At 38.7% G+C, this 12426-nt stretch overlaps 1 long non-coding RNA gene across 1 annotated transcript; it reads left to right on the top strand.

The window, feature by feature from the left end:
- The first annotated feature begins 642 nt into the window (after nt 1-642).
- LOC133711077 (uncharacterized) lies at nt 643-2931 on the top strand. The gene is made up of 3 exons (XR_009847058.1): nt 643-902; nt 994-1097; nt 2622-2931. It is a non-coding gene; the product is annotated as an uncharacterized LOC133711077 (long non-coding RNA).
- Nucleotides 2932-12426: the final 9495 nt, after the last annotated feature.

Genomic DNA, 12426 nt, shown 5'->3' with positions numbered 1-12426 from the left:
AGCCATCAATACCAGCTTAATATGATAGTATTAAAGGTCAAAGAATGAGAGATTGAGAGATCAGAGATGTGATGTGAAAGGATCAAAAAAATTGTAGCGATTATATACTAAGGTTTTAGGCTTTGGGCCTTGAATTCAATATGATAGTATATCATTTGAGAATCAAGTAATAACTGGAGATTTAGAACTTACTTAGAACAAACTGGACAAATGAATATATATTTATTATGTGTGTGTATATATATAAAAAAAAAACTTTTTCTCTTATATTTCAAACATACCGGTCGGTTCGGATTCCGCGGTTTAAGTACAAGAGAAACCAAACCAACCCAGTTCATAAATGGTTTGGTTTGGTATTGAACGGATTTTCAATTTTTAAAGTTAAAAAACCTTAACCAAACCATATTTATCGGTCAGTTTTGGCCGGTTTGTACCATGTTTTGCACACCCCTAGATACGCGCGGGCATAGTTCATCATTGACATATCTCTTCACAATCAAGTTGTGACGACCTAGATTTTAAATAGGATATGTTATCGAATTGTTTCTTTGTCCTTCTCTTTTGTGTGTTTTGTTTTTCTGACTAGGATTTGGTTTTTATTTCAGATTTTTATCTCTTTAGTTGGTTATTTAATTTATTTTGTTTTAGACTTATCTGTTGGGGTATAGAAGCCTAGTCACAATCTAGATGGACAACACGTGCTACGAGTTCCTGTGCCTTTCTTTTTCTCAACGATAAACATCATTCCTACTTCCTCTTCCACCGCTTCTTTTGCCTCAAAGACTGACCTCCATTCACTCACCCAAAGGTCAAAATCTACACTTTTCCAATAGCTTCAGAGAGATTGCTGTGAAACCCACCGACCTCGAATTGAATTCCTTGGTTACTTGCAGCTATCTCTAGTAAGTCGAATTTTCCATCTTCTAAAACCCACTCCTTCTGTTTCTGCCTTTCTTTGATTTTGGGTTTAATTTTGTCGAAAATTTGGTTTAGGTGGTTGGAATTGCTGATTATCGAGTGGGTATTAGCATTTTGATTTGGGTTGCCGCGTGTAGCAGTGGATTGGGGTTTTGTTAGTCGCTGAACTAAGGCTTGAGGTAGGGAAGACAAAACTTTCTTATAGCTTAGTTTCTATTCTGGTGTGTACGTAGTGAGTGTGATTGCTTTGGAATGTTTTCTTTACGAATTGGTATGAGATTATTGTTTTGGGTATTAATTGATTTGTAAGTGGAAATCTCGTTTGATAGGGAATGCTTTCCCTTCGTGCAACTTTGATTTCTTTGTTTTGGCATGAATTAATGATGCCTTGTTTCATATGATCATTACCTCTGTTCTTTTAGTTTGATCTGAAATAGGCTTTGAGCAAAAGTTTTGACAATGATATTTGGAAGCATCTCTCTTTCTCTCCCAATTTTCTCATGTTGATTAGTCACTGATTTGAATGAAGGAGCAGTTGTGCTCTTCGTTTTTTTTATATCTTTATTCTTGGCTTTTGGACATCAACATGGAACTAGTTTTTGTGCTATAATTGCTGGAATTCTTCAAAGTTCACACGAGAACTATATTATGGTGTTGTTCTCCTTTTAACGCTATGCAGCTAAAAATTTATATATATAGCTGCTGCAGATCCAAAAATACCTATCAAAAACTGATTGTTAACAAATGTTTGTTTTTACTAAGGTTTTGAATCAACTCCTTCCTTACTTACAATCTGTTTCATCCAAACAGTAATTTTCCCATTAGAGCTTTGTCTATACTTTATGCTTAATCACCTTCTCTTTTAACTGAAAGTATTGTCTGAAAAAGGGATTTGTTCTTTTCAATTATGTTTACAACAAGTAAGGGATTTTATTCAAAAGATTGTTGTTTTGGACTGATTTCGAATTTGTTTTGTTGGCAAAAGCTGTTAAGTTTCCATTCATGAGAGTATTTGGAAACAAGTTCCATTCTTTGACTATATTCTTTCATTTTATCTGAGAGTTCAATTTTAAACCTTATCTTGGCAGAACTCTATTGAATTTGAAAAGAAAAGAGATTTGAAGTTCTTATCGGAACTCTTTTGACTGTTCAGTTTGGTTGGAGAGACAAAAGGTTTCTGGAAAGAATTTTGGATTTGAAATCGTTTTATTTGGTTAGGCTCGGGAAAAGTTAAGTAGGGATTGTGCTTCCCTAGGGTGAAAGACCCAAAACCTGATCAGGATCCGCTTGTACGGGGTGTGCTCGGTGGCCTTAATACGAGCAATGGGCTCTAACTGGAAAAAAAGATGGATTTTCAAGGATTTCGTTGGGATTTAAGACGAGTTTTACTTGTCCCAACATATTTGAAGGTTTACCAGGACAGTTTTGGTTTTATATTTACTCTTCTCTTCTGGTTCAGTTGTTTATGGAACTGTTTTAAGCTAGTTTGTGTTTTTGTTATAAAGATGAGCCTTGTTATAACTTATATCAATTGTGTCATTGTTTTCTTTCCAAAGAATTTCAGCAGTAACTTTTAAGGTTTAATTCCATTAGCTTCTCCCTTTCTATGTGCATTCTAAATTAGAATCTTTGCTATACTAATCTTTTGTTGTACCTACTGAGCTTGTGAAGCTCATTCCCTATATTCTTGTTGTGATTTTCAGGAAAGACGTCCATGAGTGGACGTGGTAGTGAGATACCAGAATTGTCTTGAGCAGAAAATGTTGGAGCTTTGTTTTGCTTGTGAAGTGTGTGCTGGACCTTGCTTTTCTTGTTTAAATGATTGCTCCCTGGTGCTGGATGTTCCTCATTCCAGAATTTTGTTTTTTTTTGTGTTTGCAATGTACATATGTTGTAAACGAAGTGTTAACCTGGAGCATTCTTTTGTAGTGGAAAACTTTGTAATCAAGATACTCTTTTGAGCTTGTAAGATGTATTACTTTTCTCCCAGATTTTAGAAAAACTTTCTGAGAAGTGTTCCTTTGGAATTTTGTTAAAAAGTCTTGTTCAGTGAAGGTTTAGAAACATGCTTTTAAGCTAGAGTTGAAAACTTCCAGCTTCCTTTGTTTCTGCTGTGATCACAGATTTGTTCTTACTTCAAAAAAAAAAAAAAAAAAAAAGCCTTACTCTAATTTCAGGTTTTAACCTCCACTTTAGTCATGACTCAAGGTTGGGTTGTGACAAAATGGTATCAGAGCGACAGGTTAACACCTCGGACCATTAGTTTGTCTGTTCGTCATTGTTGTTACTTGGTTTGGGTCATGTTATGACTGTTTTGTTTTAGTTCGATCATTTTATGGAATGATTGAAGTTGGTTGAATCTTGTTATGATATTGTTTTGTTTGTCTGGGAGTGACAGATATGTTTGACTGTTCGTTGATGTTATTCAATGTTTGCCTTGTTTTTTTTTTGTGAAAGTGTGACTAGGTGAACCTTAATTTTTGTTTTTAGAATCTTAATATTCTTATAGTAGATGGCAGATGAAGAAGGGAGTGAGTCTAGAGGCTCTTCCGCTGATGATGTGGAAGAGAGAGGGGTGGACTTAATTAGTGCATTAAGAGATATGGTTCAGGCATTACAACAAACCATTCGCACTCAACAGCAACCACCCCCAATAGCTACTGATCGGGATACAAAAGCAATGGTGGCCTTGCGTGAGTTTAAGCACCAAAAACCACCAGCTTTCAAGGGTGAACCAGACCCGGTTGTAGCTGAACAATGGTTAGATGAAATCAACAAGATACTAGATGCCCTTAGAATTCGGGAAAGCGACTCTAGAATTACTCTTGCTGCTTACCAGTTTACCGGAGAAGCTGCCCAATGGTGGAAGATGGTTAAGCGATCTTGTAATGTGGAGACTATGTCTTGGGATCAGTTCTGCAAAATATTCCTTGATAAGTTCTTTCCCCCTGTGCTGCAAGAAGCTAAAGTAGAAGAATTCAATAAGTTGTATCAAGGGAAGATGTCAGCAATGGAATATGATGCCCGGTTCACAGAATTGTCTCGGTATGCTCCTGAACTTGTGCCAACAGAAGCTAAGAAAGCTCGTAAGTTTGAACATGGGCTTCGACCAAACATTAGATCAAAAGTGTCAGTTTTAAGGCTGCCAACTTATGCTGAAGTACTTGAAAGAGCTTTGATAGCTGAAGCAGATTGTGAGGAGTATAAGAAAGTACGTGAGAAGACTCGACAAAGAATGGGTCAGCATTCAGGAAATCCTAATAAGAAACAAAGGACCTCGTCGTCATCATCTCAAAGCTTCAGTGTACCACAGCCACAGCAGCAAATGCGTTCCGGATTGGGGGTTTGTTACAAGTGCGGACAACCTGGACACTTTAAAAGAGATTGCCCCCAAGGGGAGGGATCCCAAAGCATTACGGGACCACTGAGAACTACTAGTTCTGCTCAAGTACGGCCCTACATGCAGCCTCAACAATCATCAGGTTCTAAAGGAAATTTCCAACGAACTCAACCATCGTCTCAAGCTTCAGTTGGGTCACAACAACGACAAATTCAGACTCAAGGACTGGGACAACGGCGCCAAGAGCAGAAAACTCAGGGGAGGATGTATGCAATTGCACCACAGTTAAGGGAATCATCTGATCACACCATGGTACAAGGTACACTCCCTATATTTAATTCGTGGGCCAATGTCTTGTTTGATAGTGGTGCTTCACACTCTTGCATTGCTCTCTCTTTTGCATCTTCTCTGGGGTTGGATTTTGATATAATAGATAAGCCTCTTAAAGTAAAATCTCCCTTGAGACGAGCAACTATGGTTAATAGAGTTTGTAGAAATTGTGTGCTGAAAATTGATGGCCTTCAATTAGCTTTCGATCTATTGGAACTTGACATGTCGGATTTTGACATTATTCTCGGCATAGACTGGTTGTCATCACATCGAGTCGTTATGGATTGTTTTGAAAAGAAAATATCTGGAATTTCTCCTACTGGTGTCACATTTCAGTTTACTAGTAGAAGAGGCAAGTTAGTTCCTGAACTACTTGACAATTATTACAAGTTTGTAAAGTTGTCCAGTCTTTTCGCCACAATTGGGTGGGAGGAGCCAAGTAGCAAAAGTTCAGAATTACCCCATGTAGTGTGTGAGTTTCCTGATGTTTTTCCGGAGAAGTTAAGTGAGCTGCCTCCACACCGTGAAGTCGATTTTTCTATCGAAGTATATCCGGGTACAGCTCCAATTTCGATAGCACCATACCGTATGGCACCTGCTGAACTTCGTGAATTGAAAACACAATTGGATGAGCTACTGGAGGTTGGTTTTGTACGTCCTAGTACTTCTCCATGGGGTGCTCCTGTCTTATTTGTAAAGAAGAAGGATGGCTCTCTCAGATTGTGCATTGATTACCGTCAGTTAAACAAGGTAACAGTGAAGAATAAATATCCATTACCTCGTATTGATGATCTGTTTGACCAACTACGAGGGTCTCGCTGCTTCTCAAAGATTGATCTTCGATCAGGTTACCATCAATTAAGGGTGAAGGAAGAAGATGTGTCGAAAACAGCATTCCGAACACGCTATGGACACTATGAGTTCCTTGTGATGCCGTTTGGCTTAACAAATGCACCTGCTGCATTCATGGATCTCATGAACCGGATCTTCAAACCCTTTCTTGATCAGTTTGTTGAAGTATTTATTGATGATATTCTTGTTTACTCATCTTCAGAAGCTGAGCATGAACAACACTTGCGAATTGTACTTCAAGCATTGCGAGACAATCAGCTTTACGCCAAGCTTAGTAAGTGTGAATTTTGGTTGCATGAAGTAAAGTTTCTTGGTCACGTTGTTTCAGCTAGTGGCATTTCTGTTGATCCTTCAAAGGTAGAAGCAGTTACAAAATGGGAGAAACCAAAGAACGTATTTGAGATCCGTAGCTTTTTGGGCCTTGCTGGGTATTATCGTCGGTTTATAAAAGACTTTTCTCGCCTTGCTGCACCAATGACAAAGCTGACGCAAAAAGGGGTAAAGTTCCAGTGGAATGATACTTGTGAACATGCCTTCATGGAATTGAAGAAGAGACTTACTACAGCACCTATCCTTGTTATTCCGGAGCGAGAGCAAGGATATACCGTGTATTGTGATGCTTCACGTGAAGGGCTAGGATGCGTTCTTATGCAGCATGGTAAAGTGGTTGCTTATGGGTCGCGACAACTGAAGAATCATGAACGCAATTACCCCACACATGATCTTGAATTGGCTGCAGTTGTGTTCTCTTTAAAAATATGGCGACATTACTTATATGGAGAAAGATTTGAAGTGTTTTCTGATCACAAGAGTCTCAAGTATTTATTCAGCCAAAAAGATTTGAATTTAAGACAGCGTAGGTGGATGGAGTATATAGGAGACTATGACTTCGAAATTTCTTACCATCCTGGTAAGGCGAACGTGGTGGCAGATGCATTAAGTCGTAAAACTCGTTGCACAGCTGCACGTTTGGCAGTTCATGAATGGGAAATGCTTAGTGATATAGCTTTGTTCAATTTGTAGTTGCAGCATGATGAAAGGTCTGCATGTATACAAAGTATTGTCGCCACACCTACACTTCTTAATGTGGTTATTGAAGTGCAGACAAGGGATCCTTGGGTAAACATGATTGCTGCTCAAATTTCACAAAGAGAAGGCCCAGAAGGATGGAGCATTCGAGCAGACGGAGGTCTGGTCTATAGAGGGCGTTTGTTTGTACCATCACAAGAACAATGCCGGGAGCAAGTTCTACGAGAATTTCACCACTCTCGCTTTGCTGTGCATCCGGGAGGAACTAAAATGTATCATAATTTGCGTAGGCAATACTGGTGGAGTGGAATGAAGCGTGATATAGCAGAGTTCGTAGCAAAATGTCTCACTTGTCAGCAAGTGAAAGTCGAGCATAAGAGTCCAGCTGGGTTACTTCAACCCCTTCCAGTATCGAAGTGGAAATGGGAACATATTACTATGGACTTTGTTTCTGGATTACCGAGATCAGTTCGTGGACATGATTCTATTTGGGTAATCGTCGATCGCTTGACAAAATCTGCCCATTTTCTTCCAGTTCGAGTGACTGATTCTGTAGAGTCCTTGAGTAGACTATATGTTCGTGAAATTGTCAGACTTCATGGTGTTCCCGTATCTATTGTCTCTGATCGTGACTCCCGGTTTACTGCACAATTTTGGCAGAGTCTGCAAGAAGCATTAGGAACCCAATTATGTTTCAGCACTGCTTTCCACCCACAAACAGATGGCCAATCTGAAAGAACCATTCAGATCCTTGAAGATATGCTCCGTGCTTCTATTTTTGATTTTAAAGGTAGTTGGGAGGATCACCTGCCATTAGCTGAATTCGTGTATAATAATAGCTACCAATCTAGCATTCAGATGGCTCCTTATGAAGCGTTATACGGTCGACCATGTAGATCTCCATTGTGCTGGGCAGAAGTCGGAGAAAAAGTACTGTTAGGACCTGAGTTGGTGCAAGAGACTACTGATCAAATCCAGCTAATTCGACAACGACTTGTTACTGCTCAAAGTCGTCAAAAAAGCTATGCTGATATAAGAAGAACACCGTTAAGTTTTGAAGTAGGTGACCATGTTTTTCTTAAAGTTTCACCACGTCAAGGTGTTAGGAGGTTTGGTCGCAAGGGGAAGTTGTCACCTCGTTACATAGGGCCATTTCAGATCTTGGAAAAGATTGGTGAAGTGGCATATCGACTAGCACTTCCTCCACAACTTGCTGGAGTTCATAATGTTTTTCACGTTTCAATGCTTAGGAGATATATACCAGATCTGTCACATGTATTGAACTGGGAAGATGTCGACCTTGATGAAAAGGTGACATTCGATGAAGGACCTATACGCATTCTGGACACCAAAGACCAAGTATTACGCAGAAAAACCATTCCTCTTGTCAAAGTGCTATGGAGACAACATGGAGGGGAGGAAGCGACCTGGGAAACAGAAGCTGCAATGCGAAATACGTACCCTGAACTATTTACTTCACCAGGTTAGCTTAGAAATTTCGGGGACGAAATTTTTTTTAAGGAGGGTGGTTTGTGACGACCTAGATTTTAAATAGGATATGTTATCGAATTGTTTCTTTGTCCTTCTCTTTTGTGTGTTTTGTTTTTCTGACTAGGATTTGGTTTTTATTTCAGATTTTTATCTCTTTAGTTGGTTATTTAATTTATTTTGTTTTAGACTTATCTGTTGGGGTATAGAAGCCTAGTCACAATCTAGATGGACAACACGTGCTACGAGTTCCTGTGCCTTTCTTTTTCTCAACGATAAACATCATTCCTACTTCCTCTTCCACCGCTTCTTTTGCCTCAAAGACTGACCTCCATTCACTCACCCAAAGGTCAAAATCTACACTTTTCCAATAGCTTCAGAGAGATTGCTGTGAAACCCACCGACCTCGAATTGAATTCCTTGGTTACTTGCAGCTATCTCTAGTAAGTCGAATTTTCCATCTTCTAAAACCCACTCCTTCTGTTTCTGCCTTTCTTTGATTTTGGGTTTAATTTTGTCGAAAATTTGGTTTAGGTGGTTGGAATTGCTGATTATCGAGTGGGTATTAGCATTTTGATTTGGGTTGCCGCGTGTAGCAGTGGATTGGGGTTTTGTTAGTCGCTGAACTAAGGCTTGAGGTAGGGAAGACAAAACTTTCTTATAGCTTAGTTTCTATTCTGGTGTGTACGTAGTGAGTGTGATTGCTTTGGAATGTTTTCTTTACGAATTGGTATGAGATTATTGTTTTGGGTATTAATTGATTTGTAAGTGGAAATCTCGTTTGATAGGGAATGCTTTCCCTTCGTGCAACTTTGATTTCTTTGTTTTGGCATGAATTAATGATGCCTTGTTTCATATGATCATTACCTCTGTTCTTTTAGTTTGATCTGAAATAGGCTTTGAGCAAAAGTTTTGACAATGATATTTGGAAGCATCTCTCTTTCTCTCCCAATTTTCTCATGTTGATTAGTCACTGATTTGAATGAAGGAGCAGTTGTGCTCTTCGTTTTTTTTATATCTTTATTCTTGGCTTTTGGACATCAACATGGAACTAGTTTTTGTGCTATAATTGCTGGAATTCTTCAAAGTTCACACGAGAACTATATTATGGTGTTGTTCTCCTTTTAACGCTATGCAGCTAAAAATTTATATATATAGCTGCTGCAGATCCAAAAATACCTATCAAAAACTGATTGTTAACAAATGTTTGTTTTTACTAAGGTTTTGAATCAACTCCTTCCTTACTTACAATCTGTTTCATCCAAACAGTAATTTTCCCATTAGAGCTTTGTCTATACTTTATGCTTAATCACCTTCTCTTTTAACTGAAAGTATTGTCTGAAAAAGGGATTTGTTCTTTTCAATTATGTTTACAACAAGTAAGGGATTTTATTCAAAAGATTGTTGTTTTGGACTGATTTCGAATTTGTTTTGTTGGCAAAAGCTGTTAAGTTTCCATTCATGAGAGTATTTGGAAACAAGTTCCATTCTTTGACTATATTCTTTCATTTTATCTGAGAGTTCAATTTTAAACCTTATCTTGGCAGAACTCTATTGAATTTGAAAAGAAAAGAGATTTGAAGTTCTTATCGGAACTCTTTTGACTGTTCAGTTTGGTTGGAGAGACAAAAGGTTTCTGGAAAGAATTTTGGATTTGAAATCGTTTTATTTGGTTAGGCTCGGGAAAAGTTAAGTAGGGATTGTGCTTCCCTAGGGTGAAAGACCCAAAACCTGATCAGGATCCGCTTGTACGGGGTGTGCTCGGTGGCCTTAATACGAGCAATGGGCTCTAACTGGAAAAAAAGATGGATTTTCAAGGATTTCGTTGGGATTTAAGACGAGTTTTACTTGTCCCAACATATTTGAAGGTTTACCAGGACAGTTTTGGTTTTATATTTACTCTTCTCTTCTGGTTCAGTTGTTTATGGAACTGTTTTAAGCTAGTTTGTGTTTTTGTTATAAAGATGAGCCTTGTTATAACTTATATCAATTGTGTCATTGTTTTCTTTCCAAAGAATTTCAGCAGTAACTTTTAAGGTTTAATTCCATTAGCTTCTCCCTTTCTATGTGCATTCTAAATTAGAATCTTTGCTATACTAATCTTTTGTTGTACCTACTGAGCTTGTGAAGCTCATTCCCTATATTCTTGTTGTGATTTTCAGGAAAGACGTCCATGAGTGGACGTGGTAGTGAGATACCAGAATTGTCTTGAGCAGAAAATGTTGGAGCTTTGTTTTGCTTGTGAAGTGTGTGCTGGACCTTGCTTTTCTTGTTTAAATGATTGCTCCCTGGTGCTGGATGTTCCTCATTCCAGAATTTTGTTTTTTTTTGTGTTTGCAATGTACATATGTTGTAAACGAAGTGTTAACCTGGAGCATTCTTTTGTAGTGGAAAACTTTGTAATCAAGATACTCTTTTGAGCTTGTAAGATGTATTACTTTTCTCCCAGATTTTAGAAAAACTTTCTGAGAAGTGTTCCTTTGGAATTTTGTTAAAAAGTCTTGTTCAGTGAAGGTTTAGAAACATGCTTTTAAGCTAGAGTTGAAAACTTCCAGCTTCCTTTGTTTCTGCTGTGATCACAGATTTGTTCTTACTTCAAAAAAAAAAAAAAAAAAAGCCTTACTCTAATTTCAGGTTTTAACCTCCACTTTAGTCATGACTCAAGGTTGGGTTGTGACACAAGTAGTCACTTAGTGAGCGTTTCAACCTTATTGCAAATGCGCTCCGTGGTCTAGAGCTACTTGACTTGGGTAAATGAAGTCCATCAGTGTAGTACCCCGGAAATTAGTTATTATTTTCCGAGCATTTTCCGAAATTTAATTAGTGGTTATTGGATGGTTTCGTGGCTCATGGATGGAGCGGAAGTGTTTCGGGCAAATAATTATTCAGGAAGTGTCATTTTAGGGGGGGCGCAAAAGTTGACTTTTTATTCATTGGGTTTCTTTGAAAACTTCCTTCACAAAAGTCGTAGAGCGCATCGATACGAGTTCGTGGACATGTGGAACGTGGAAATCGGAGTTCTTATGAGAAAGTTATGAACGATTGAAAATTTGGGAAATTTCTATAAATAGGAGAAAATTCCGGATTTTTTCATAAATCCCAGAATTTCCCTTTTTTCCATTTTCCTCCCCCAAATTCTCTCCGTTCTCTCTCCTCCGCGTAGCCCAGACCCGACGGGTTTCGGCCGACCCGACCCGACTCGTTCTCTCTCCTCCGGCCACCTCCGACGACGAGACAAGGCAATGAACGTTCAGACCAGCATCGCGTGCCGCCCTGTGGTAGTGGTTTGCTCTGTGGTTCGCCGGAAACAGCAGATCGGAGTCGAGGAAGAATTCACGATCAGGACTCGGTCGGAAATCCACTTTTCCGGCGACGTCTCGGCCGATCCCTCTTGGTTTTGGAATCTCCTCCTCCTCTTGATCATCCCCATCCCGCCTTGAAGGACGATTTTGCGTGTGGAGTGAAAGATCAAAGTTTGAAAATCAGCGGTGCACAACGAATCTGGAGCTTGATCAGACGGCAAAGATTGATCGATCTTGCAAGCGTGATCTAGGATGATCTAGACCTATCTAGGCTTAGCTCCAGGTATGAAAGTTGCTTTACTCTTCATGATGAACATTTCTAGATAGCTTGATTGTTGTGATTTTGAGTTTGGTCCGGCGGCACTGTGGCGACATTCCAGCGTAAGGGACAATTTCTGGTTTTATATATCATCTACTCGTCGATACGAGCGTTTTGATATATAACACATAATTTTTGGAGATCGAATGAGTATGTTATGATTTTTACGGTTTCGAATCGTTCGATTATTCGATCCGTGAGAATTCGAGTGTTCGATCGACTTGTGGTTTTGACATATCGATCGTAGAAGTATTCCGGAGACTTTGAGTGGTCTCGGATGTGGTTTTGCCTCGATTGGCTTTACTTTTGTGGTTTTAGTTCAAAACGGGGGTTTCAGATTTTAATCACTTTGTGATTCGTGCACTGAATCGAGACCGTATGTGTTTAGGTACTTGACAGGCTTGTGTTGAGCGGATTACGACAATCTGTGCTGTCTTGGTTAGCGTGTGAAGACACAGCAGGATTCAGAGGTGAGTAAATCTCTTGATATTCGTTATGAGTATAATTATCATATTGTCTTCGAGTTATTAGGTTAACTATGACTATAGTTGGTATTAGTGGCATACCTGTGTGGATGACTATATATATATATATATATATATATATATATATATATATATATATATACGTGAAATATATATGTATTGGTGGCTTCGTTGTGATGTGAACAATAATTGAAATGAGTTCATTGTTGCTTGAGAATGGTGAAATTGTGTATTGAGTTGTGATTGTAGAATTTCATGTGTTGAGATACCATGGGTCTAGTATGACTGTCTTAATTGAGATTTAAGATATGGTAGCTTGTGTAGGAATATTTGTGTAATGAATCGATGACATCAGTGTGATGA

Source organism: Rosa rugosa, chromosome 5 (assembly GCF_958449725.1).
Source record: "Rosa rugosa chromosome 5, drRosRugo1.1, whole genome shotgun sequence".
Taxonomy (NCBI): Eukaryota; Viridiplantae; Streptophyta; class Magnoliopsida; order Rosales; family Rosaceae; genus Rosa; species Rosa rugosa.
This window is presented reverse-complemented; position numbering and strand designations above follow the sequence as displayed.